We start from the raw sequence: 26,327 nt of genomic DNA on the forward strand, positions 1-26,327 counted from the left end.
TGAATATACTTACATACCCTACTGACATGCCACTAAATGTGGCTTGGGAAACCTGAACCCCCCTCCAACATAATTTCAACTGGTTGGTTCCTGTGACCTTCACATCCCGGGAGAGATAGGTGTTGGGAGGCTAGCAGAAAAAAACAGAGCTCAAAGGGACTACAGATGTCGACAGCCCCAGAAGTGGTAGTGAACCTCCAGATTATCATTGACCACTTTTCAGGAATGGAGCAGCATTTAGTGTTATATGTACCAGGATAGGTAAGATTGAAAACTTAATTTGCAGGATATTAAATTAAAATTTTTATTAAACAACATTTAAAATACATTTTATATAAATACATACATTTTAAATAGGTTTAGACCTATGTTGATTAAGGTGGTGGTGATGGGGGAGTGGGGCACTAAAAATGCATTTCTACTACATTACCACTAAAAAACAGCTACATTCTAAATGGATGCTTTAAATATGGCAATTAGTTTTATAATCACTTATATCCAACATCTAAAATCCTAGTTTAAAAAATGTTATCATAGAACTGATTACTCTCATTAAAAACAACCCAAGATGTATTGTACATTGCACTGAATGGTTGTTATGTAATCGCAGGCCAGGAGCAGCAATGAATAGGTTAGAATTTAATAAGCAAAAATATCTGAAGAAAGAAGATTTTGACCTCTCCAACGTGCATCTTCTTTATATCTTCTGAATTTCTTTTCAGAGCCTGAAAACAGAAATAAAAGTCATTTTACATACATATACAAAGTAGCACATCTGTACACTGACACATTAAACTGGAATGCAAAATGTTGATCAACAATTAAAACAAAATAAAAAGAGAAAGCGTAAAACTGCACCAAAACATAATCCCAGGGGTCTTTTCCAGTCAAGAGTTCATGCACAACCATATATTATCTCACTGCTGCACTGTAATTATACCTTTCAAGATGCACATAATCTTGAACTAAATTTAGAACTGTTATGTTTTACAAATAGAAGCTGTCTTTAGCAAACCGGGGTATGTTATTGTGTAAAACAATGGTTTTTTATCAGTGAAAAAAGAAAATTATATGCAGGAGATGACACAGATATGCTATTACAAGTACATTAAGAAATTGTTTTGTTTCACCAGAGAATGAAATAATGTTACTGCAGCTGCTGAAGTTTTGCAATTAAAGGTTACTACAACAATGAGCTAGCCGAGTCATCTGCAAAATGTAATAATTGCACATTGGACCTGCTATCCGGTGTGAAGTGAGGTGCAGAAATCCTGGACCTTTTGAACCTAAGTGTAGGATTAGCAATTGTGCCTTTTGACTTTTTATAAATGATTACAGAAAATATCGTACCAAGGGAACACAAAAAGCTGTAGATACATTTTTCCGGGTTATGTTGACCTGAACTAACAAAATATGATTTTCCGTTTTAGAGAAAGGCTAATTGTGGCATTGTACGGTGCATATCTACATTATGAGATTGTCTAAAACACAACTAGCCCACTTCTGCCCCTTATAACTACTGTTTTCATATATTCTATTGTCACTTAATATAGTCGAGACCTTGCTTAAGGGAAATATATAGCTAAATGCCACAAGTACAACTGTTTGACTTCATTTTTTCTTTGTATTTGTGTTTCTTCACCACTCCTATTGCACCCCACCATTCCTATATTTGCCAACAGTCCTCCAATGTTGAACGCAGTCCAAAGTATCCACAATATTGATGATCCATATACTGTTACAAAGAATCCAGAATACTATGCACAGTGGCAGTGGCTGTGGGGTACCAACAATAAGAGATATTTTTATGACCACTGATACAAACAATGGGGTTAATTTCTTTACCCAATGACCACCAATGGAAAGAGCTCCATATTACATAGTGTTGACTGCTGTACTGTATATAATATGTTGTACGTTGTATACTACATACTCATGAGTTCTTTACTCTACTAGGCATATCTATAAAATAGGTAATAGGCTGTTCAGTAGAAAAATTATGTTATTTATACACAAATGTAACTGTTTGCCCCATTTATAAAAGTGCTGATCATATAAAAAGATAAATTCTTTTTAGCATGTTCAAAATATTTTGCATGCACACATCTCTCTAGAATAATTGCACTGCATGCCATATTTACAAGTATATATGTATCAGCCACATTATTATCACCAGGTTAGGTTTACCAGAGATAGGATTGGAATATGGTCTTAGGACATCCTACAGGTAGTAGATTAGCTTAGCAGAGTAGATCCTTAACAGATCCTATAGTAAAAAAAATACTTATCTTGCTATGTAGGGCTAGTTTTAGGGTAGGGCAAACTAGGCGATTGGCCAGGACCCCCATCTTCTTTAGAGCCCCGATTGATAGAATGGCAGGGTGTGCAGGGAGTTGGAATGCTGTGCATTTGGGGTGCCCCATTCCTATTTGCCCATATTGTCTACAGCTGTCTCTGTCAATATGGCAACATTAATAATTCACTTTAAAGAATATCTGAACTGTGACATGCTTACCTCTTTCTAACAATACTATTTTCCTGCCTGTGTCCAAGCTTTATTTCGTATATACCAAAAATTAAATGACTTGAAGAAGAAGCGTGCATAAAGTTGCAGTTAAATCAAAACTCTTAATGTGCATGCTTGTTGTCGATACCGTATATCAAAAAGTATTAAAGCCATTTGATCAGCATGACAACCAAGAAATTTCAGGAACAGCGGCCATTATATTTCAGTACAGGTTTCCTTTAAAGTGAACCTTACATTACCACTACATTAAAAATATCTTATTTTGGCTTAATATAAATATGCTAGAGTCACTTGATCTGAATCCTCTAAATCCCTTCTGTGTATACTGTATTGTAGAACTGCCTTTTTTGAATTTCTGTAGAGAGCGGGGGATAAAGCCTTCTTTTTTCTTGACATATTGCTGACATCATATAACTACCGAAGCATGATCTCTGCTTATTATGGAGTGGGTAATGCCGAGCCAAAACATACCAATGCATGTTTAATATTTGACTCATTTATTTTACTTTGGTGAATTTGAAAAGTAGATTTTATATTTCAATTTAATATGCAAGTTCCACTTCACATGACATCGAAGAGGAATATACTATAACATGTGCTTACACACATTTAAACATAATCTGACTTTTTTCTGGCATTCAAGATTATGGGAGTAAAATATAAACATTTTATCAAAATTTTTTTTCATAACGCATATTTGTCATGTGAGAGAAATAAGTACATCCCTACATTTGCCACCACCTTTATTCCAATAAGTTAGACTAAGGTGTTCCAGGTTTGGTGCTTATAATAAGAACCACCTTAGGGATACAGAGTATGCTGGGAGCGTCATGTTCTCTTTTCTATTGATGTGTGTAGTGTTATCATGTCAAGATCAAAGGGCCCTCAGAACAGAGAATATACACCTATTATCCAGCAAAGGATTTTTAAAAAACTTAACCATTCCACTTTGATGAAAATAGCTTGTAAGTATAGTAGATTTCAAGTGACAAATATTTTTCCTACTACTGCTCAGCTCAGAAGATTCAGGGCAAAATCTGGCTGTTTGAAGCTAGAAGAAGCACCAAATGGTATTGCAACTTCAACAATTGGTGCCAAAGTGTATACACCTGTGCTGGAAAAATAGCTTTTGATGTCTAAAAAGAACATTAGAGCAAGTTTCCATAAAACACAAAAAACAGTTTTTTTTCAGAAAATGTGTTGGGTTGATAAGTCAAAGTGTTTGTATTTGGTGCACACTGAAGACAGCTTTACAGGTGAAAAACCCCGCTTTTAAGCATGGCAATGGGAAATTTATGGAGTTACTTTGCTGCTTCAGTATCTAAGCAGTTTGCAGTCATTGAACCGATGATAAATTCTGCAATATCAAAGTATTCATGATGAGATTCTGAGGCCATCAGTCCAAAGGTTGAGCTAAATCCTTCAACTCAATAAATATATGAATCACACTAGCAAATTCACCAAGGAATACTCAAAAAGAAGAAGTGGTTGGATATGGACTGACCTAATCAAAGCCTGGTTTGAAACCAATTGAAATTTGCTAGGTTATTGGTAAAACTGGCAGTTCATGGAAAGAACCCCACACACAATTTGTAACTGATGGAATTCTGCACAGAGAAGTAGCCAGCTGTCATATTGGTGTAAAGCAAATGTTCCTGTGTTATTATTCAAGTGTATGTACTGCAAAGAAACCAAATGAATAAAAACTATTGCCAGACCTAGTGCAGGTCTGCAAGAAAAAGCAAAGGTATTAAATGCAAGCAATGGACATTATAACTGCTATAAAACAGTTTTTAACTTTACAGGCTAAATAAACTGACAATTACAGTAATATTGTATGACCATTAACTATAGAATGTTAAGTTTAATGTAAGAAATAAGTTGATGATGTAGAAGAAGAATTAACTTAATGTGTGCCTTTTACATCCAATAGACTGTGATTAATTCATCTTAATGTTCTGCACAGCCACTGAGTCCTTTATAAAATGGCATTTTAATTTCTCTTTTGCAATTGGGTTTATATGAATTAATAAAGACAAATATTTGGATGGAGAAAAACATTCCTATAGCTCCTCTAAAATGCAGCACTTCCTAACAATTATATTAGAAGTATGACAAACAAAATATAAATAAATAAGTAAAAATGTGCTTCTTCAGTAAATGCTGACTGTGAATGCAAAATTGCTGATGCTGCATATTGAAATATATTCTTCTTGACTACAAATAAAAAAAAAAAAAGGAAGCCCACAACATTAAATCTCTCATTACTCATATAAAAAGGATTTAACTATTTCAATACTAAGCTGCAGTTTTGTTTTGCTGTTACGTAATATTACATAAATTAATTAGTAATCAGATTTTTTACTTAAACCTTCTTTATTTTTAAATGGTAAAGCATGATTAATAATTATATTTTATAAAAGGGCCTAAATGTTTTGCTATTGACATTTACAGTCACACAGCTTACATGCAGCCAAACTGTGTGAAACCGTGTGTGGGAGTGTTGTCTGGACAGCCATTTCACAATTTTAATTCTGTTTAGCCAGTTATGTGGTTAAAACATCCCTGTCAACAATTAGCAACCATGCAACTGATATTTTTCCCCAGGAGAACATTTTTCTATATTCACCCCTCTGAAATGTCAAATTAAAGTGAATAAAATCAAAATTAGTAAAGTGGAGGTGAAGCAGATGTGAGAAGTTGTTCTGCTTTATAGACAATTGACTATTTGTCCACCAGTCTTTCCAAAGTTTGGTCAGATACACTAAAGGAAATTTGCTTATTTTTGTGTACCAAACTGTTTTTTTACACTCATTTTATCTAGAATGTAATTTGAATTGTTTTGTAGAGAAAATTGGGTTACCCTCTTCCCAAAGAAGAGATTTAATGGCATCTGCTTATATAATTAAAACAGTTGATATTCAAGGTGTAAGAACCCCAGAATAATATTTATGAAACAGGTATGTCATTACTAGGGATGAGCGAAAACCTGGAAGTTCGGGTTCTCCGGGTTCGGTCGAACTTCGACTCAAAGTTTGGGTTCGGGTCCGGGTACCCAAAATCATAATGTTCGGTACGGACCCGAACTTTACAGTTCATACTCCCTCAACTAGTCATTACAATACGGTACTTCAAGTAGGAAACAATATTAGATAAGGGAATTACATAATCAATACATTTTATATTCAATTTTCAAGCCTTAAACTCAAACTCAACACGTTTCTTAGCTCTTAGGCTACTTCATCAGGAGCTTTATGGAACAAAAAAGTTGAGGTATTCTATGAATATACAGCCGATAATATGGATCGCAGCCTCCATTAGAATATGGCACCAAATTGTCACTTCCTGCTAACTAGTTAAAAATAAAACAAAGTAGAGTCAACCAGTCTTCCTGCAGTACGTAATCTGCATATAGCATATAGAGCATATAGGAATAGATGTCAGTGGTGTGGCTGGATATCAGTCCTTTGCTGAAATTGACTCCAGAGCTCCATGTTGTTTTACTAGATATCAGTTAAGGTGTTTTCTTGAGTTCTTAATTGGCTAAGTCAACTCCCAACTTTTTATGTCATCGTCCTAATTATGGTCCCTATGTTTTAAAATGCAACTTCACCTTACCTCCCAATCATTAATAAAAATATTCCTCTTGCTGCTTTGGGTTTGTATAGCCATACTAGCCTATATAATAAGATCCATGAAGTCTTTAGGCTAGCCACTATGTATCTGTGGTGTGAACACTTTCTATATAAGTGCCCAACCATTACAAACTGCCTCAGGGGCAATTACACAAAGATTCACTAACACCTTGGCTTTCAAACCCCAATACGTCATTACAGACTACACAGCCCAAAAGGGACACATACTTCTACTAAGGTCAAACTTAGCACTTTCATGCACTTACAACCTTCATAATGCTCTATACAGTAAGCACCGTCTGTGATCTCCACTCCTCTCTTTTAGCCCACTGATTCCTGTAATTCCCCTTTAATTGTGTTATTTATGTCTATGCAGAAATGGTTATCTGATTTAACTAGTATCTTCCAAAACCTGCGATAGCATATTTGGGTCGGGTGATCATTTAAACTAATCCTAAAATATTATGAGTTAATGAATACTGGTGACTGGTGAGATAGTACTACACTAATGCAAAGGAGTGGACTTGATAAAGGAATAGTCTGTTCGCCAAGCAAAGAGAATGATCAGTTTGCAAGGAAAATTTCACTTAGTGAAAGTGAAGAAGCTTTGCTGAATTTTATCACCCAAACACATACAAGCGAAGATCATGTTTTACATGTCATTACAAACTGTGTATTCTTTGCAAAGTGAATTTCCATTTCTGTTATTGAGACTCAAATGACTCTATTTATAATAAAAGGAATCAGACAATTGATTTTCACAAGGGGATGTTTAAGAGAAAGAAAAGAGGGAAAGCGTAGCTTTGGATAGACCCCTGCCTAATTTCTTAGTCATATTAGGAATATTTTTCATCTGTTCCTATCCTAAAGAAACAACAGGAAGAGAGAGAACATTTCTCCAAAGTAATGGAAAATGTGTAATAAAAAGTAGGGATGAGCAAACATCTTGAAGTTCAGGTTCGCTGGGTTCGGCAGAACACAGTTCAGGTTCGGGTCCGGGTATCCAAAACCGTAAAGTTTGGTATGGACCCGAACTTTTACAGTTTGGGTTCGCTCAATACTAATAAAAAGCCATCAATGGAATAGGCTTCTGCATATTAAGATTTCATTTTTGGGACCCAATCTTTGGACCGTAAAATTTAGTTTTTTCTATTACCAAAATAAATAGTGTGACTATGCCCAGCAGCACCTTAGCAAGTAAACAATTAGTTTGTGAAAAAAAAAAAATGGACAACCCTAGGATGTTAGCATCTTTGACAAAAGTAAACATTTCAAGATACCCCAAGCTGTGATATTGAAACAGGTTACCATTTCCTAACTTGAATATAAAGACCCATTTCGTAGAACTGGTCTGCTTCCTCAGGAGTGTCAATTTACAAAGGTGTTTTTATTGTCAAGAGATTATCTAATTTTATACAGTTTAGATAAACGCTTCAAGTGACATAATTTCCCTGTTCCTTGAACTATCTATTGAACAGAAGGAAAAATACGTTTATGGCCTAAAGCAGTGGTCCGCAAGAAAATTGTGGTGGTCTGTGGCTCTGACCGGTGCAACCCCCTGTGGGGGGGGGGGCGCACCGACCAGAGCCTCGGTCCATGTCCCTTTGTCCCTTGTAGAGATCGCAGGCTCGTAGCAGGAGGTGGGTTGTGTTTCTGGACACAACCCCCCCACTCTCCCACCTTAGGCTCAGACCTGTGATGAGAGAGTGGGGGGTTCTGGCATCGTGACGTCACTATGGAGAAGTCTGAAAAGGTTGGCGACCACTAAAGTGGTCTAAAGTATTCTTTAGAGGAAAGTGTGGTTTGGCTTTCTCAATCTTGTTCAACATTGATTTTTTTTTTGTATTTTTGCAATATTTTGATCTGTAGCAAAAAAATTATTGTTTTTAATAATATTTTGGATGCCTTAAAAATCCCGCTTTCTGCTTTGACTTGAGCCTCTCTTTGGTTCTTAACAATCTTCAGGTTTTTATCCATTTCAGCCCTTGTGAAAGATAATGTTCTAATTCTTCCACGTGTTATTCAAATCATAAAAGTTAAAACTAATATACTCCTGTTCTTTCTAACAGATCATTCTCTATTAATACTTAGGCTGTTGTAGTTTCAAATAGTAAAGGCACTTGAAAAGTATTGCAAATGCTCTCACTTTTTTTTTCTTAATAAAGCATGTTGACATAGTTATAGTTACTTATATTGAACTATGCAATTAAGAAATACACTGTTGGGAAAGGCAATGATTTTCACATTTCCATAGGTACTATAAAAATACAAATACATTGTTTTCTGTTTGTAAAAATCCAAAATACCTAATAAAAAGAGAATATAATCCCACCAGCAGTTTATGTAGTACCATACACTCATCTTTACAAACCTAGAGTTGTTGTTTTCAATTTAGAATCCAAACTGTAAAGAACTGAAATGACATAATTCAATGTATTGCTTAAAAACACATACAAAGTTCAAATAGAAGAATATTGATACAAAAACTCCAAATGAGAACTCAACTCTCTCTCTCCCCCTCTCTTTCCTGAAAAAAAATAATGGACACTAAAAGAAAAAGGTGTCAGTACAGGGCAGTACAGTATTTTGTAAATCAGATAGTCACAGACCAGTCCATGAGTGCCCATGTGCTCATTAGTGTCAGAACAGGACCAGGAAGCAATGGAGCTTCCCCAACTCTCTGCAATGGTCTTCCTGTTCACATGGCTCCAACTTTCTGTTCATTTAAAAAAAACACTCAAACCCCATTTTTTAAAAACTGGCCTACCCATCTTCTTCTGTCTCTAAAAACCTTCACTACTTACCCACCATTGCATATCTGCCCTCCTATTGTGTGATACTTCCCCAACCTCCTCTGGCTGTGTCCTCTCCTTCTCCTGTGTCACTGACTGCATTTGTCTGTCATTTACAACCTCTAAATAATAAGAATAATAATAGAAGAAGAAGGTAGCGTTGTTTGAATCATTACATTTCCTTTTGAATGGAATTAAAAGCTCCAAGAAATTCCAAGAAATTTTCAGATTTCTTCTAAACTTACACAGGTGACAGCATGCATTTAGGCTGTTCACTTAGCATAGTGAAATTCAAATCTGCAAGGTATAATGCACTGAGCTTAGGTAATGTAATAAAAATTTCATTTTGCAATGAAGACATCAATATGTCAAAAAAAAAAAAAAAAACGTTTGCATGTGATTGGATGACTGTCAGAAAGCACAGTTTTAATTAGTTAAGTGTATAGTTCCTTGTAGAGGTAACAGCCTAAACTCCTTTAGTAAAGCAACTTTTTGTGGCTGTAAGCAATGATTAACTTTATTTTAAATAATGATAATTTAACATTAGAAAGAATCAATTTAATTGAAAATAGCTATAATTTACCATTACCTGTAAGTCAAATTGAATGCTTTTTAAATTGTATTTCATTAAACATGACATCTCTGTATGTCATTCTAACTACAAGTACTGGAGCGCTGGTGCTTTTCATAAAAGTACTATAATTCAGTTTATATTGCTCATTATTTAGATAAATAAAAGTGAAATACTTCAAATATGTAATACACATGAAAGAAAATTTAAAAAATTGACTTAGTTAGCACTGACATAAAATCTTGGTAATGATATGCATGGCTAGACATTTAGCTTACTGTAGAAGATTATATTTGGTATGTTTATACTAAAAAGAAATAAAAAGGTGGCTGAGAGTGTTTTGACAAAACTTCAAATCCTAACATTGAGGTGAATGCTGAACATAAACATAGATATAAGTCAGATATTTACAAATGAGAAAAAAAACGTGAATATAAAGATACTTTTTTATCAGTTACCTCTTTACAACACAGTTGAAAAAAGGTAAATTTTTTGAGATTCCGATTCTGAAGACTCAGAGCCTTGCTCCCTGCCTGCTCTTTGATTATACCAACCGCAAAGCTTCTCATTGGCATCCATCCCCCTGGTGGAATTCTAAACCTGAATCAAAAATGTATTTTTTAAAATATATGTTTTTGAATTGAATTAAAGTAGCATTATGGTTAGAATTAGAACTGAAGTTATGCAAACCACGTGTTATGATTTGGTATTTTCTTCAGGACCCACAATGTATTTGTACATAAGTGATTCAGAGGAATTTTATTTTTTGTTCCTCTAATGTTTACCCTGTATAAATATATAAATGGTTCATATAGAGAACTCTCTTCCCCATTCCTCACTTTAAGATCATTACAAAGAACAAGAGGGCACTCTTTGCGTCTGGAGGAAAAGAAGTTTAAGCTCCAGATAAGGAAGGGATTCTTCACTGTAAGGTCTGTGAAAATGTGGAATCGGCTCCCTCAGGAAGTAGTTTCAGCAACTACTATAAATTGTTTTAAGAGAAAGCTGGATGCTTTTCTAGAAGCACAGAATATAACTGGGTATTAAGGCTTTAAAGTAAAGATAACACAGACTATTGTACCAGGGTTGTTTTTTTGCCTTCCTCTGGACCACCTATGGGTTTTATATCTGGGATATGTTTATTTCCCCAGTGTTTGAATTTGATGGACTTATGTCTTTTTTCAAACTAACCTACTATGAAATTATGTAATATCTTGTGAGTGTACCATGAGATATGTGGGTTGAAATTGTTTTAGTTTGCAAACATGAATTGCTGTAAGTGCATGGTCTGACCATGAAATGTATTGAAATGTAACAAAGAAAAAAAAGTTATGTGTAAAGACTTTTTTGTAAGCTAGCATCATATCAATTCTAGGAGAGTTTTGAGGTTACAAAGGAAAGCATGCACAATCAATTCAATGCTATATTAACAGTGCTAAATGTCAATCAGGTCATGGTTGTGGAAAAAGCAAAGTGGATGTTAGGAATATTTGTGTTTTTTTTTTCTTTTTACCAAAGATTCTAATAAATAAATGGCCTTGGTAAAGTAAATCAATAACTTCTATGTTCATTATGTTCATACATTTATTTGACCTGCCTAACATTAATAAACATTAACAGGAGTACAAAACATAATGTTAATCCAGCTGGAATATTATATTTTTGATTGATATCTTCTATATTGTGGATGTATTTAATAATTTATTAGACACTCCATCTTTTTTTATTAAACTTTATTATGTAGATATATAGAGATTGTTTTCAATTAAATTCAGGAAGTTTGGGTCTCCTGTGCAAAACAAGATGTCTACATTCAACAATGTTAAGCTTGGAAAATTTCATCATTATTACAATATCATTCTTGTTATTTTTGAACATTTTTGTGCGTGCCAAAGATTAAATGACAGTCTCTTATATGGCAGCTTTCATTATACTAAGTTTGTTGTATTTTCTATTGTATTTGTAATAAATGTTCATCATGTTTTAACAACCATTTTTAAATCCTCTGTATGATAAAAAGAAAGTATTCTTTAGGATACTAAATTTGAATTATAAACCTGAAGCGAGTGATTATAAAGTTATCAGACAGATGGGCCCTACAAAAAAGGATAAGTGTACGTCTCATGCCCTGTGTAGTACCCCTCAGTATATTCTGTACATCAGTAACAATAATGGCATAAAGGCCTCTTCTCCTCTGTAATTTATTAACTAGAATCTATGCAATGTAAAATTCAGGTCACATGATTAATGTGACAGCTATTGGAAGTGGCTGGAGTGAAGAGCTTCAAGTGAAGAAGTTATTTTAAAAAAAATTCACTTTGTTTTTTTACATTAGCCTAAAATATCTAAGCCATTTGCTTAAAAAAATCTTATTTTCATATTTTAAAATAATGTTAGGGAAACTAAAAAAATTCTATGAAGAAGCATAAACACACGTAGCGGCCAATATTCAAAAGACGCTTTGGGAATTTTTGATGTTTTGGATTATTACTACACCATCTTCTTATGTCTTCTTTGCAACCAGTACATAACAAGTGTCCCTTACCCTGGGGCCAGTTTTGTACAAAATAGAACTCTAGACAATCATATGCCAGTTGGCCAGTGTAGAATACACAAACAAAGTAATAAACTGGTTATTGGATCTGTTAATTGGAGGGTTGTAGGCCATTTAGATTGAGTTTTTTTTTTAAAAAAAAGCATTATCTCCCAGGGGTTGCAACTGTTTCCTACTCCATCCAAATTCACAAAAATGTTTTGGCTAAACAATGTATTGGCCAGTATACCTTATTAACCATTAAGCTTACCCATTTCTAAACTAAGCTCCCATATTCAAATGCCTTATTTAGTAAACATCGACCTGAGATCTTTCAGACCAGCTTGTTCTGAAATTATATTTAGGATTACTCATGTTATATGAAATAAATACTAAGTTCTTTGAACTTTTTCTCATCTAGTATCGTAACTAAACTACAGTTGCCCTTTTTAATATGTTAAAAGCTCTGTCTTTTGCTCTGTTTTTAGTAATTTGGGAAAATGCGGATTTTAAAGTTTTTTGTTACCCTTAAACAATATTTTTGATAGTCACAACAATAAAAAAATCAAATGGTAATTTATGCAGACTTTTTTACATGACATTAATGATTCAAAGAATAACAGTTAATATATTCATCATTATCAGAAAAACATACGCTTGAACAATAAACACTAAAAATCTCTACAATAACCAAAAACTCATTTTTTGCAGACATGGGATTAAGAAGCCACCAAATGGAAATCAGTCATTTTTTTCTCTTTCATACTTTTAATTTTAGAATATAATTTGGTATCAGAAGGAGCATTACGGTTAATTGAGAGAGGTAAGGTTAATATGCTATTATTTGGCAATTATTATTTTTTTTAGAATAAAACTTGAATGCAGAAGAAGTCACTTGATTTCCAAAAGACTACCAGATGGCCTTTGAAACAGGAACAGCCTGCTAGTTAACCAAGTGGAACATGTTTTGAGTTTTGATTGCTTTCAACAAAGCATGCTGCTTCCTTAATCACTTAGAAATAAGTATTCATTTTACGAGACAGAAGATTAGGATATGACATTAGTGTAATCATTTCCTAAAAAATAGCTCCTTAAAAAAAATTAGGACAAAATATCCTATGGTGGGGCAGTTAGTTATATAATTCATTACCTGTATATTAATAAAGCCTCTGGCTTCTCTTGTTGACTAGAGTGCCAGTGATTGAGTAAGGTCTGGGCTGCTTGTTAATAAAGAAGGTTCTATGTTTTAACTAATATGAAGGTACGGATGTGAAGAAGGATCTAGTAAAAACATGCACAGCACACTTTGAAAAATATAACACAAAAAGCTTTTATGGACTTTAGAGCCACCTGTAAATCAATATTAGTTTATTATACTATTATCATAAAATTGTAAAATTATAATTTATTTTATGCCCCTTGGTTGGTCTGTGGGTTCCAGTGCTTTCCGTTAGGATATACCCCTTTGTCCACCTCACAGCGGTCTAGCAGCAACCAGTTTTTACCATTTTTTCCAAGACTGCAAAGCAAATTATCTAAGTTAGGGTGTACTAGTCGCATTACTCTTGAGGAAGCATACTCTGCAAAATACATGGAACAATTGACGAGACTACAATGTGTTCAACATTTATTTTGAACTAAATACAGCTTTTACAATTTTTTATGCGGTTATAAATTTGTATGCTTTTATAACTTTCTGATAAAAGGATCATCATTTTTAGGTACTGCAAAAGTCCATAAAAGTCGGCTTTTGTGTTGTATAAGATGTATTGGATGTACAACATATTAAAAATGAATCTGAAGTTTATTAAATGTCACATTTACTGTTTTATAAATACTCTCTGAAGAGTGACATTTGGCCTGATGTAAAATTGTGGCCATACTGCTATTGGAAATCATTCTAAGACTTAACTAACCTAGAAACAACAAAGGAAAAAGGAACCCCCAAAAATACAATAAACATTTTTAAACATGGCAATTTGCTATCAAAATGTACTTTACTTTATGTTAGAACAAGTAACTCCTGCCATTTGCCTAGTAGTAGTCTGTTGCCATCCCATGCTCCTTTCCTATATAAACCTGCATTTGCGTTTGGAAAGAGATACTTAAACTCTTTATTATCTGGTGTCAATATCTTCACTAGTAAGTATTATTTTTGCAAATATGTAAGCAGTAATTTAATTTGAATAAATTGTAAATTTACAAATTATTTGTTCTATACAATGTCGTATTTGTTGAATTTCAGGTCTCTCAATGTGACTCATCCTGAAGAATCGGCTATATACCGCGAAACTCGTTATACTGTTGTGAGACTTTTTGTGAAACTTTTTGTATCAGTTACCAATATGCTATGTAATGCTTTATTATAGCTTTGAAATACTTGGAAGTCTTGTTCAAGGACATTGACAATGTTTTATCTTGATTTTACTATAATGTATTATTAAAAATGTTTTTATTTTATATATGCCTTAAAAGTCCCGTTTCTCTGCACATATCCATTTTGTACTTTGCTTTATGTTATCATAGAAAGTCCCAAACTACCACTGAAAGGGAAAAAGGCTGTGAACACAAACAAAACCTCGAGTGGACAGTCTGGTTATGTAAACAGTTAGACAGACGTCTGGAGAGATATCCCAATAACACACACGCACACAGTATGGTCTTAGGAATAGTCTCTGATCTTTACTTGTCAAGGCGGTCTTTTTATACACATTGGTACAAGGGGGTTGTGTTATTGAAGTACAGCTATTTAAGTTTTAGCCATATATAGTGTCACTTGATACATTGCAAGGCATACATTGTACTTCAAAAAGCTTTCGTCATCTGGTTACATAGTAGACACAAATAGAAATACAACTAGTATATACTACAAGTATATACTACAAGTATATACTACAAGTATATTTAACATTATTATTAACATTAATTAGCTATACAGTCCTAGTTAACCCTTCACACATCATTACTGCTAAGGCATCAAAAATATTCCGAGATTAATTTATTAAAGTTAAGTGGTATTGAGAGCTTTAAAAAAGAAAAAAAAACAGGGCTTTACTGAGGAACGTGACAGGTCATATCCCTTCTGCAATAGGCATTCTTATCTGCCTGATCGCTCCGTGGAACAGTTAAAATTGCTGAGCAGCACATTGTTGGTTGCCAGGGTAGAAGGCAATTCACGTTTTCCCTGAAATGAACCCCTGTGGGCTTGCGAAGGGGTTACATCATCCCAGCCTGGCTAAATTTGATGGCCGAATAAAGCAACTAGGAAAAGAAGAAGAAGATAAGGGGGTTCTGCAATTTAACAGGTGAGTATTGCATGGTGAACTGTTGAGAACAGTTATAGATATATATATCTACAGATATATATATTACCAACTGTATAATGATATAGAAGTGTGAGATAGGTGCCATGTTTGTGGCTTACATTTTGGATTTGTGATGTACACAAAAAAAGCCTTTGGTTTTCTTCCATGTGATCCTAGAACACCTTTACTTTACTGAAAACATCTTTTTTTTATTTTTATTACCGATCTAAATTACAATAAAATATTCATATCTGAAGTGATTCTGAAGTCAGCTGATTGTTTGTGAATAACAACTTTTTTTAGACTTGATCCTACATGGAAAAATTGGACACGTTGGTAAATACTAACAAAAAGTATCAGTTGATCATTTATCAATGAACATATCCAACCAAAATACTAATCACTCTCGAAATACGAAAAAAATGGGAGAAAAATAGGAAAAAAACAATAAGTAGAACAGAATATTTTGCACGTGTATGCCTTGTTTTTAAGGTTCCACATGATCAATTACCATTTGGAAATGTGATCAGGTCAATCTGTGAAGCAGAAAATTGGCAGCAGATCTACTCAAGTGCTAGGCCTAAGGAGGAGAAAGAAAGATATTACTGCAACATTAAACTGCTCTGGTAAAAAGTTGAAATGCAGATTAACACAAATTTCTATTGGTTACTGGTTCTTAATAAATGTATTTGTGTATTTAATATATATATATATATATATATATATATATATATATATCTGCTTTGTCATAAAGATTCCTTATTTTGGTCTGTATAGAATCCAGAATATAAATGCATTGATGGAGTCATAGGTTCAAAGAAGGACATGCTTTTTTCTTAGCCTGTATGACTCAGTTTCTCAAAACAGAAAAATAAGTCCTAGTTCTTTCCATTCTGATTTACTAGTGACTTTACTAAGATGGCTAAAAGGTATCTTAGTGTATGTATGCTCTTAGAAGTAGCAATTATGTTAACAAAAATAAAAAGCACGGGGTGTATTTATCTGTAAAAATGGTGTAATTGCACTATACATCATCCACAGAATGTAATACCTTGTTCACTCAATTACAAAAGCAAATACAAGTTAAATATAAAGTCTTCGTTCTTACTATTTAATCATCTGTTTTGGGGGAAATTTGTAGGAGAATCACAATTTGTAAGCGAGCTATCACATTCACTCAATTAAAGGGGTTTAAATACAAGTTAAATATAAAGTCTTCATTCTTACTATTAAATCCTCTGTTTTGAGGGAAATTTGTAAGAGAATCACAATTTGTAAGAGATCTATCACATTCATGGACTGGAGTGTCAAGTTTACACAGATTTTAATACAGTGTAATAAGGTTTGGAGACGTATTTCAGATTTCTAAGTACAGATCCCTTTTTATGACTAGTTAGGGTGATATTTTAAGTATGGATGGAACCTGGTTGGCCAAAGGTAACCCCTTTATTTGTTTACACCTTGAATACTGCAACAATTCAATAAATCCGACAGTATCTTAGTAGCCCTGGGAGATTTGAGGTTGTTCAACCACTTATGCATTTTCTTTGTCTTATGAAGGTCAATGCAATGGTCTGAAGTTTAGCTGATAGTTAGGCCAAGAGTCAATATGAGCAGGTAAATAAACATTTCATTATTAAAAAAAGTAGAGTCACCGTTAATATTTGCACCCATCAGCTAATCCAATGATACAACACATAACCAGGTTCTAGAGTTTGGTGGCCCCTAATAGGATCTTCAGCCAATGACAGTGCTAACAAGGCTCTGGTGAAATTCATGGTGGTGGCTCTAATGGAGAAGCCAGTAGAGACCCAAAACATAAAAAAGCAGAAAATATAAGGGGAAATGTGGACAGAAAACCCGACAGAATAAAGAACAGATGATCCAAACTAGAGCCAACCACCCACTGGCCAACCATGTAAACTATTGATGTGTGACTCATTAAAGATTGTTTGACATACAGATAGAGGAAGCAAGTTCCTAACAATCAGCTATTGTGTATTTAACCCAGAATGCTCATCATTTAGGTACATATACCCAAATCCTTTATCAGTTTTACCAACATATTTGAATTGGCTTTACTTGTTTTACAAGGAATCGGTTAGATCATTATTTTCCTTGTTAGTCATAAATGCACACAGAGGAAACATTCTCAATTTTAAAATACACATAATTTTTAAGACCATAAAATATGTAAGATTATCAAGAGAAAGCCATGTATGTACTTTAAATGAATGCATCTAATAAGGACCGCTTGAAAAGTTATATTAAAATCTTTTGTTTATCATTTTCAAACAGCAATGTAGCCGTCAAGCACCTATTAAAGGATTCCCAAAGAGACAGCTTAAGAAGAACAAAATGACTTTGAACCTGAAGTAATGATGGATATAATGAAATCATTCTGTTTTGTTTGCTTAATTGGTTATAAGAAAACGTTTTAATCACATGAATTAGTGCAGTGAATTTTCCTCTGTAGTAAAAATCATAATCCTTTAGCAAAATTTCAAGAGTGGTAAAGAAATATAAACCCAATACACACACGTTTTATATTTTCATTCAGGCATTATATCAAGTTTGCACACTTTTCTTACAGTAAATTCAAATTCACTGGTTCAGATACAAATACGAATTCAGATATAACCATTTAGTACACTACACCAGTTTTTTATTTAACAAATAATTGAGAGATAGAAGAAGTTTATCTTGTTTCAGTCCTTCTGGTACTGAATATTACATTACATTGCTTATTTACTGATGTAGATACTGTCAAGGTAGTCTGATGAAGTTCAAACAAAAAAGTCAGAATAGGTGAATCAGAAAGGTAAAAGGTGATGTTGAACGTTTTGTAATTCTTGGTGCTAGGCGGACTGGTCTGAGTATTTCAGAAACAACTAATCCTTTGGGATTTTCACACAAACAAATCAAGTTTACAGAGAATTGTGTGAAAAAGGTAAAATTTTCAGAATGCACAACACACACTTTGAACACTGAAACAAGTTGTTGAATACTGAAAGCATTGACACTTCTAAATCATCACCTATAAAACATGAATGTCTGTTAATCATATATATATATATATATATATATATATATATATATATATATATATATATATATATACGAGTCTATACTTTTGTTCCGGAATTTACTAAATATAGTAAATAATGCACAATGACCAGAAGTTTACATTTCAACTGACCCATAAAAAATATAATGTTTTATGCAACAAACACAATTCTCTTGTAAATGGATACACTATGTTCTAGAACAGAGGTCTGCAAACATTTTTGGCCACTAGGCCATTTATGGGGTGGGCAGGAGCACCGTTTGTCCTCCATGCTGGACTCTACCCAAAGACATGCATCGGCTACCCACCTTGTAGGTAGAAGATGATCTTCAAATGTTACGAGTGGAATTACCAACAGAAAATTCCTAGCAGTGGTGGGTGCTAGGCTATCTGCACCGAGTTTGTAGGTTCTCCCCTGTTTACATAGGTTTCCTCCCACACTCCAAAAAACATGCAGTTCGGTTATTTGGCTTCCCCCTTAAATTGACCTTAGATTATATTAATGACATATGACTATCGTAGGGACATTAGATTGTGAGACCCTTTGAGGGACAGCTAGTGACATGACTATGGACTTTGTAAAGAATTATGTAATGTGTTGGTGCTATATAAATACAAGTTAATATTAATAAACACCAAAACAGAAATTCTGAATAAAAAAAAGACATTGGAAGTAGTTAGTAAAAAAAAATTATTTGAACAGCTATTAAAAACCAACCAACCAACTGGCATGGACAGAGACCTCTTTAGATCAGGAGGTTAAGGTCCCAAAGTTTTTTGAGGTATGGGAATCTTTCATAGAGACTCAATCTGACACTATAAAGCAACAGATAATGAAAACTTTCGAACAAAACCTCATAGTATGTCCTGAGATTGATTGCTAACGACCCTCCGGTGGTTATAGAGGTTGTCGACAATTCACATCTTTTATAATATGTTGTAATGTTTTCCATTGTTTTATTTAAAAATCACAATACTACCTTCCCTGTTTTAGAGGTTTTTTTTTTCTTTGGATATCACTGGATTTGAAGTGTAAACACCTATTTGATATAGTATGTTAACTGTCTTTTTTGTAATTTTCTGTATTCAAAAAAATGTCTTGTAAATGTATACCATTCTTCAAATACTTATTTTGGAATAAAAAATAAATTACTAAAAAAAACAACCAAAATTAATTTTTGTTTTGAAATTTGTATCTAACTTTTAGTAAAAAAAAAAAACATGTACAACAAGTTACTGTAACAGTGTCCCCCCAAAAAAAAGTTCCTAAAGAAAAATGTTAAAACTATGAGCCTGATTTATTAAAGCTCTTCAAGACTGGAGAAGATAAACTATCATGAGCGAACAAGTTATCCAGCAATCTTAGAATAGATTTGGTCCCGGATTGAAAAAATACTGGCAAATGATTGGAAGAAATCCATTCCAGGTTTGTTGGTCTTGATTCCAGATCTTTCCAGTCTTGGAGAGCTTTAAAAGATAAGGCCCTATGCGTTAACCTATCTGATACATTCTATCAAGTTTAAATTCAGTCAGGTCAGGTAGTATTTAAAAATGTGTGGTCCCTAAAGGGTTCAGATAAATTCAAAGAATTTTTTTTTTTATTATTATTACAGTTGCAGCACTTCCTAGATTTTGCTAGCATTATAATAATTGCTTTCATTCAGCACATTACCTCTTTCTTTTGTTCCCCGGCAGTTTAAGTAAAAGTATTGAGCCAAAAAGATTTAATTTTAATTTATTTAACTCCTCTGTACTTTGCTAACACTTTTTCCACGGCAATGCACATGGAGCATTAAAATATCACATCATCGTTCACGTAATATATTTATTTTTGACTCCATGGCTCATTTGCATATTGTATCTTAGTGAGCTCTTAATTCAAATTTTTTCCACAAGATAGTCTTTGCAGGACCTTTGAATCCAAGGCAGCTACTAGCCGAACCTCCGGAAATAGCTGGGGAGAGCTATTTGGCATTATCCCTGCCAAATATCACAAATTATTGTTAGGTAAGTTTTTAGAGATGTAAGAAGTATAAGAGTTATTCATAGAAAGATCACAAAAACAATGGGGTTAATAAAACAAAGAAATATAACCTGTTTGCTCATTGAATTGCAAGAAAATTGGTGGGGCTGGTTTACAAGGCCAGTGAACAAGATAGAAACAATGGTCCAACCATTCAATCATGTTAAAGTAAAAATCCAATGATAATTTTAATAGCACTTCTATTGATTACTGTTTAGAATTTTAGCAATGACATTTATATCAGTGGTCGCCAACTTTTTGGGACCTACGGACCACTAAACTTATGGGGAGCTGTACACAGGGAACTTTGTGTCACTCAAAGGGGAAGAAATTTCCCCCAGAGTGACGTCAGGATGCCAGAACCTGCCCAGTCTCCCATCGTAGGTCTGAGCCCGTGATGGGAGAGTGGGTGGGTTGTGTTCAGAGACACAACCCACCCACCGCCCTGAGCTTGAGATCCATATGGGGAACATGGTCCGCGGCACTGGCGGGAAAAAGATCCTGCTGGGAAGCGCATTAGCCAGAGCCGCGGACCATCAAAATATTTTCTGCACCACCGGTTGGCGACCACTTATCTATATTATGTGTCCTAGGTTTATACTCAGATAAATGCATTTATCTGGGTTTTCAGGTAAACATTTATATCTTGATTTATAATCGCATATTTTGACACATTGATGTAAGTATATAAATTCTTCTCATCTACCCCTTTACATTCTGCACTTCATTAGACTATATCATGTAGTTTCTATACTTTTCTTCTTGTCCCAATTTTTCCGGGCCTAGCTGAATGCTGAAAAGTTAAGATAGGCAATAGCTGTCACAATCAGCTGGTTAAGTATAAGAGGGATAGGGATGTGCTGATGAAATAGTTGACTTGACAGAATCATATATATTCCAGGCAATATATCAGGCAAAACAGTTCATAAGTTTTGTATTTTAGTAGATTTGGCTGTCTGCTATAAAAGAAAGAAAAATAGCAAATATGCTTAACTGGATTATTTTTGTTCTTTGCAGTTGTTAGATGAACCCTATTTAATGAGCTCATCAGACGAAACCATGTAGTGTACAAAGTATTTGAGTCATGTCTTCAGAAGTTTGTTTAGAAAAGAATACAATGCCTTGCTTTATTGTAAGCTAGCCAATTATTTTCCCATAATGTTTTCATGTTGGATCCTAACCAAGTGCTTTATTTTTTTTTCAGATGTAATTGAGTGATTTTTTTAGCTTTGTATCTTTCAATACATTGCAAGATTTAAGTATACATTTTCTTTGCTTATGATGTCCAAAGCATGCCTTTGAAGCAGTGATATGACTATGCATCTTCTGTGACCTCCTCCAAATCTGGTATGGTGCCCTTCTAACTTTTATATGATTTATCAGATCAGTATATAGCATTTGTGGGCATTCACATATTTACATGTTCTGAACACATAGAAATTAGGCTTTTAAACAATCCATTCTGACCTCTGTAGCTGTAGGCACTGTTGAAAAGCTTATTCTCAAAATTCACAACAGATGCACTGAAGTCATTTACACTGATTTCTCTGTTTTTATATTAAAATCTACAAAATTACTGAAGGAGGGAGGAGCAGGGTGGGCTGAGATACTTGGAAAAATCACCCTACTGACACTTATGCATCTGCTGTGAATTGCTTTACAGTGCACAAAGGTGAGTAAGGGCTTGTTTTAGAGCTCAATATGCATGTCCATATCCTAACCAAATTTTTATATTAGGATTAGGTGATATGTGTTCGTTTAGTTTTACCAGTTGATGTAATGTATCACAAATGTGTAATGTAAATTATATTTCTCGGTGTTAGGGAGTAGGTTAAGATTTAATTTAAAGGGTTTAGGTTATATTTTGGAGTTTGAAGGATGATAGAGTTACACCACCATAAAATTTTAGTCTGGGCCCAAGATTCTAATTAGTCAAAATAATAAGGTCTGCTGTTTTTTTATCTTGGACACTTGGTACATTCTGCAGTGCACAGAATATTTTATAACTGGGGTATTACTAATACAGTTTTAGTGGTAGAAGTTTGTCCTTCAAGTCTCTTTCAGCCTTTCATGGTTAGCTGCCCTCAGGCGCATAGCAAACTAAAGCTATGTGCCCAGGAACAATAAACTGCACCATAGGTCAAAATGTTTGCATGTGTTGCCCTTGTATTTGCATTGTGGTCCTTCTTCCAACGGAGGAAAAGCAAACACATGGCCAGAAGCAATATGTCACTTCCATGAACTATGCCACAACCACAGCAATGTGAAAACCGATACACCAGGGGTGCCAAACAGGTGGATCGCGATCAACCGGAAGATCGCAAAGGCAATGCGGGTAGATTGCAGAGGCCTGCCTTTAAAAATATATTCTACTGCGCACAGGAGTTATTAAGTCCAAGTTTTTATTGTTGGTAGATCATTTTGACTTGGTCATTTTAAAAGTAGCTCGCAAGCTAAAAAAAAGTGTGGGCACCACTATGATACACAAAGTAGTTCCCAAATACTTCCATACCATTGAACTGAGGTGGAACTACACTGTAACTAGCTGCAAGCCTAAACAGGCCTTGTAATCTGATCATTAATTGGCAAGCTTTATACAGAAATTGGCAGATGAGCTACATGAAGGATAAATATTTATTATGTTGAGATGAGGAGAAAAATAATTAACTGCATTGTAGTGCTAGAACAGGAGTGCTAACATTTTTTAAGTCTATCTGATGAGACTAGAATTCAACTGAAAAGACATATAGTGATAAATGCTGTACACAATAAAGTAGTTTCCTAAGTTTATATAATGCATTACATGGCTCATTGTGCATCACAGTCTTTTCATTTTCCTGTTTTCTGCTGCATTTTTCATTATGCAAATTATGTACACTTTTTATATTTTGGTATTGTTATGTACCTAGGTACATCGTTTCCATCAATAAGCTTGGAGACCAGATTTGAGACACACCAGGCTTTCCTGAAGGATTTACTGCAGTAGGTGACAATTGAAACATGGAGTAAGTCTTTATTAGGCTTTAGCAAAAATACACCTTTTACCTTTTTTATTACAAGTCACTTGGCACTTACTTTGTTAATAATTATATTCCAAAAATAATGCGTAGTCTAAATTATTTAATTTTCAACAATTGAAATGTAGCAAAGTGTCACTTAATAAAAAGTAACCTGGTGTTTAGTCCCTACTGCAATCCGCAATAAACAATAATTAAAACTGCATTAAAACTAATGCTGGGGGAAATAACTGACTGCTGTTATAATTGATTTTGTAGCTGCAAATTTATTTTGCATAATGTGACAGACATCTTTTTCTCTGCTAGGATCTTTATACAATTATCTATGTTTTCTTCTTTAGCTTTCTTTCAGAGACTCTCTTGTCTTCTCCCAAGTGGTTTACCATTACAGATCTGTTGTCTTGATCACTTCAGTGCAATAAAGGGAATGGTTCTAAATCGATACAAGTGATTGTTTTGAACATTTCATCTGCAACAGCCTGTTACCACCAATCTCATTTAACTTTGGACACCAAACTACTTTTCTTGCAAAATATGCTGCATACTTAATTCTGTTTCTATTGAGTTTTAACACCTTTAGGCCCCCAATTATACTCTGACAGTGTTCCTTCTTCCTTTGAAGAGCTCCTAACAATTTATCCCAGTTCCTAGCAGTACTTTGTAGCTTTAATTGGTAAATATAAAACTGAAATCCTGTGACACTTGTGATTTGGCCATATCAGTGATACCTACTGAGATCCTGACCTTGGCGTGGCCAAGAGCTAGTTGCTTTTCTCCTATTCCCAATGCATTACTTCAACCACAGAGACATATTTTACATGTCAGAGTCCTATGGTACTGGTAAAATACTTTAAAGTATTTATATAATATACTAGAGATATTTACATTATACTATATTAAAAATTAAAACTCTTTAGAGAAGAGATGGATTGAGACAGAATGGGACACAGTACTTCCTTTAACCCCTCCCTCCATTTCTTTATTTCATACTGGTAAGGATTTTGGATAGAGAAAGAACACTTGCTATCAAACTTTGCTAAGGATTTTGGATAGAGAAAGAACACTTGCTATCAAAAAAAATTGCTATTTTCATTGTCTGTACTGGCGTGGTTCCTCTCCCTTAGACAATAACTGCCGAGTGTATCCTAACTTATAACTAAGGATGAGCGAGCAAAATTTTAAAATTCGATCCCGTGGCGAATCAGGCTGTTCTTGCTTACCGAACATGTAAGCGAGAACGGCCTGTGTAAGGTTGTTCGTCGAGATCAAATTTTTTGAGACCTGCAAGAGCAATCAGGGGAGCAGAGCTGACACTTTCGCTCCCCTGATTGCTCTTGCAGCCCTGTAGTATGTGTTCTTGTATAGAGATGCTCTATCCATGAACACAGAGTCCCGCAGCTGTGCTCATCATGAATGAATAAAGCTGTGGGAATCATCCTATGATGATTCCCACAGCTACATTCATTGAGGAGCCATAGTACTCCTCCTGTTAGTGTATGTCCCGCAGTTGTGCTCATCATGAATGAATAAAGCCATGGGAATCATCCTGTACTGATTCTCACGGCTACATTCATTGATGAGCACAGCCGTGGGACTCACACTGACAGTGTGAGTGCCCTGGTTCATCAAAAAATGCAGCTGTGAGAATCATCACAAAATGATTCCCACGGCTTTATTAATTTATGATGAGCACAGCCGCGGGACTTACACTAACAGGAGGAGTACCGCGGCTGCTATGCAGCTGTGAGAATCCTCCTGTGCGCGACCCTCGGACACTAGAGGTTAAATGAGGGCTTGCCCAGGGGTCGTGCACAGAAGGATTCCTACGGCTGCATTGCAGCCATGAGAATCCTTCTGTAATGCTTTCCTCAATCTTCCGATGGGTCCGCAAAATGAGTTTGCCGAAATTTTGCCCATCGGAAGTTCGAGTTATCTTTTGTCTTTCAGGTGTCTAAATGTGCCAACTAAATTGTGTTTACAATAACAGATTAATAATGATGGTTAAGGGAAAGCATTTTATCATCTGCAAATGGCCTCTTCTAAAAGTTTTTAGTTTCAATAGCCACCACAACTAAACCTCTATTTGCTAAATTTGATTTTGCAGGACCACAATGGGCATTAAAAGTTTATAAAGCTCTGCAAGGCTGGAGAGTATACACTTCCATCAGTGATCCAGCAAACATGGAATGTATTTCTTCAAAGTAATTTTCTTTAGCTAGCAAATGTTTTGAATCCTTGACCAAATCTATTCCCGGTCTACACCCAGCTCCACTGATGAAAGTGTATTCTTTCCAGCCTTGGAGAGCTTTAATAAATCAGGCCCAATGACGTCACCAATACACAGCTACATTTTAAAAAGACAAGTAAACTTACCATTATATTTTCTATGAAGTGCACAGCATGATAGTAGGCTAGATGCTAATACTGCTTGCAGTTTAAACATTTGTGGACTGAAGCCAAATCAGTAGTTCTAGAAATGCTAAAATAACTAAATTAATGGTTACATACTCCACATTATTGAATCATACAGCTATCTGTAAAAGTCTAAGGGGGAAGTTGTATTGGGTACAGAAAATTCTGATAAGTCCCTTAGTAAGTGATATATTCAATGGAATACAAAATTGCTTCAACATTCACGGCTAGATTTATGTACTTTGTTATAAATGTAAATCTTTGCACACAAATGCTATTGATGCTAGTAGATTCTATATCATTTCTAGCAGTTAGTACTGCATACAATAAAAGATCTGATTACATATAATTTCCTCATTGTGTATTATCACATTCTAAAATACATTTACTTCTGACTCATTCTTTCCTAACATATATTTCGGAATATTGACAGTATCCATTTTTT

General features: G+C 34.6%; 1 long non-coding RNA gene across 3 annotated transcripts in view; it reads right to left on the reverse strand.

Annotated features, from left to right (window-relative positions):
- Window positions 1–290: 290 nt before the first annotated feature.
- The window catches only part of LOC140343123 (uncharacterized), a 60,560-nt gene continuing 34,523 nt past the window's right edge, over window positions 291–26,327 (reverse strand). For all 3 annotated transcript variants that reach the window (XR_011923258.1, XR_011923257.1, XR_011923256.1), the window contains one exon: window positions 291–725. This is a non-coding gene — a long non-coding RNA (uncharacterized lncRNA). The remainder of the gene's footprint in view (window positions 726–26,327) is intronic.

Source organism: Pyxicephalus adspersus, chromosome Z (genome assembly GCF_032062135.1).
Source record: "Pyxicephalus adspersus chromosome Z, UCB_Pads_2.0, whole genome shotgun sequence".
Classification (NCBI taxonomy): domain Eukaryota; kingdom Metazoa; phylum Chordata; class Amphibia; order Anura; family Pyxicephalidae; genus Pyxicephalus; species Pyxicephalus adspersus.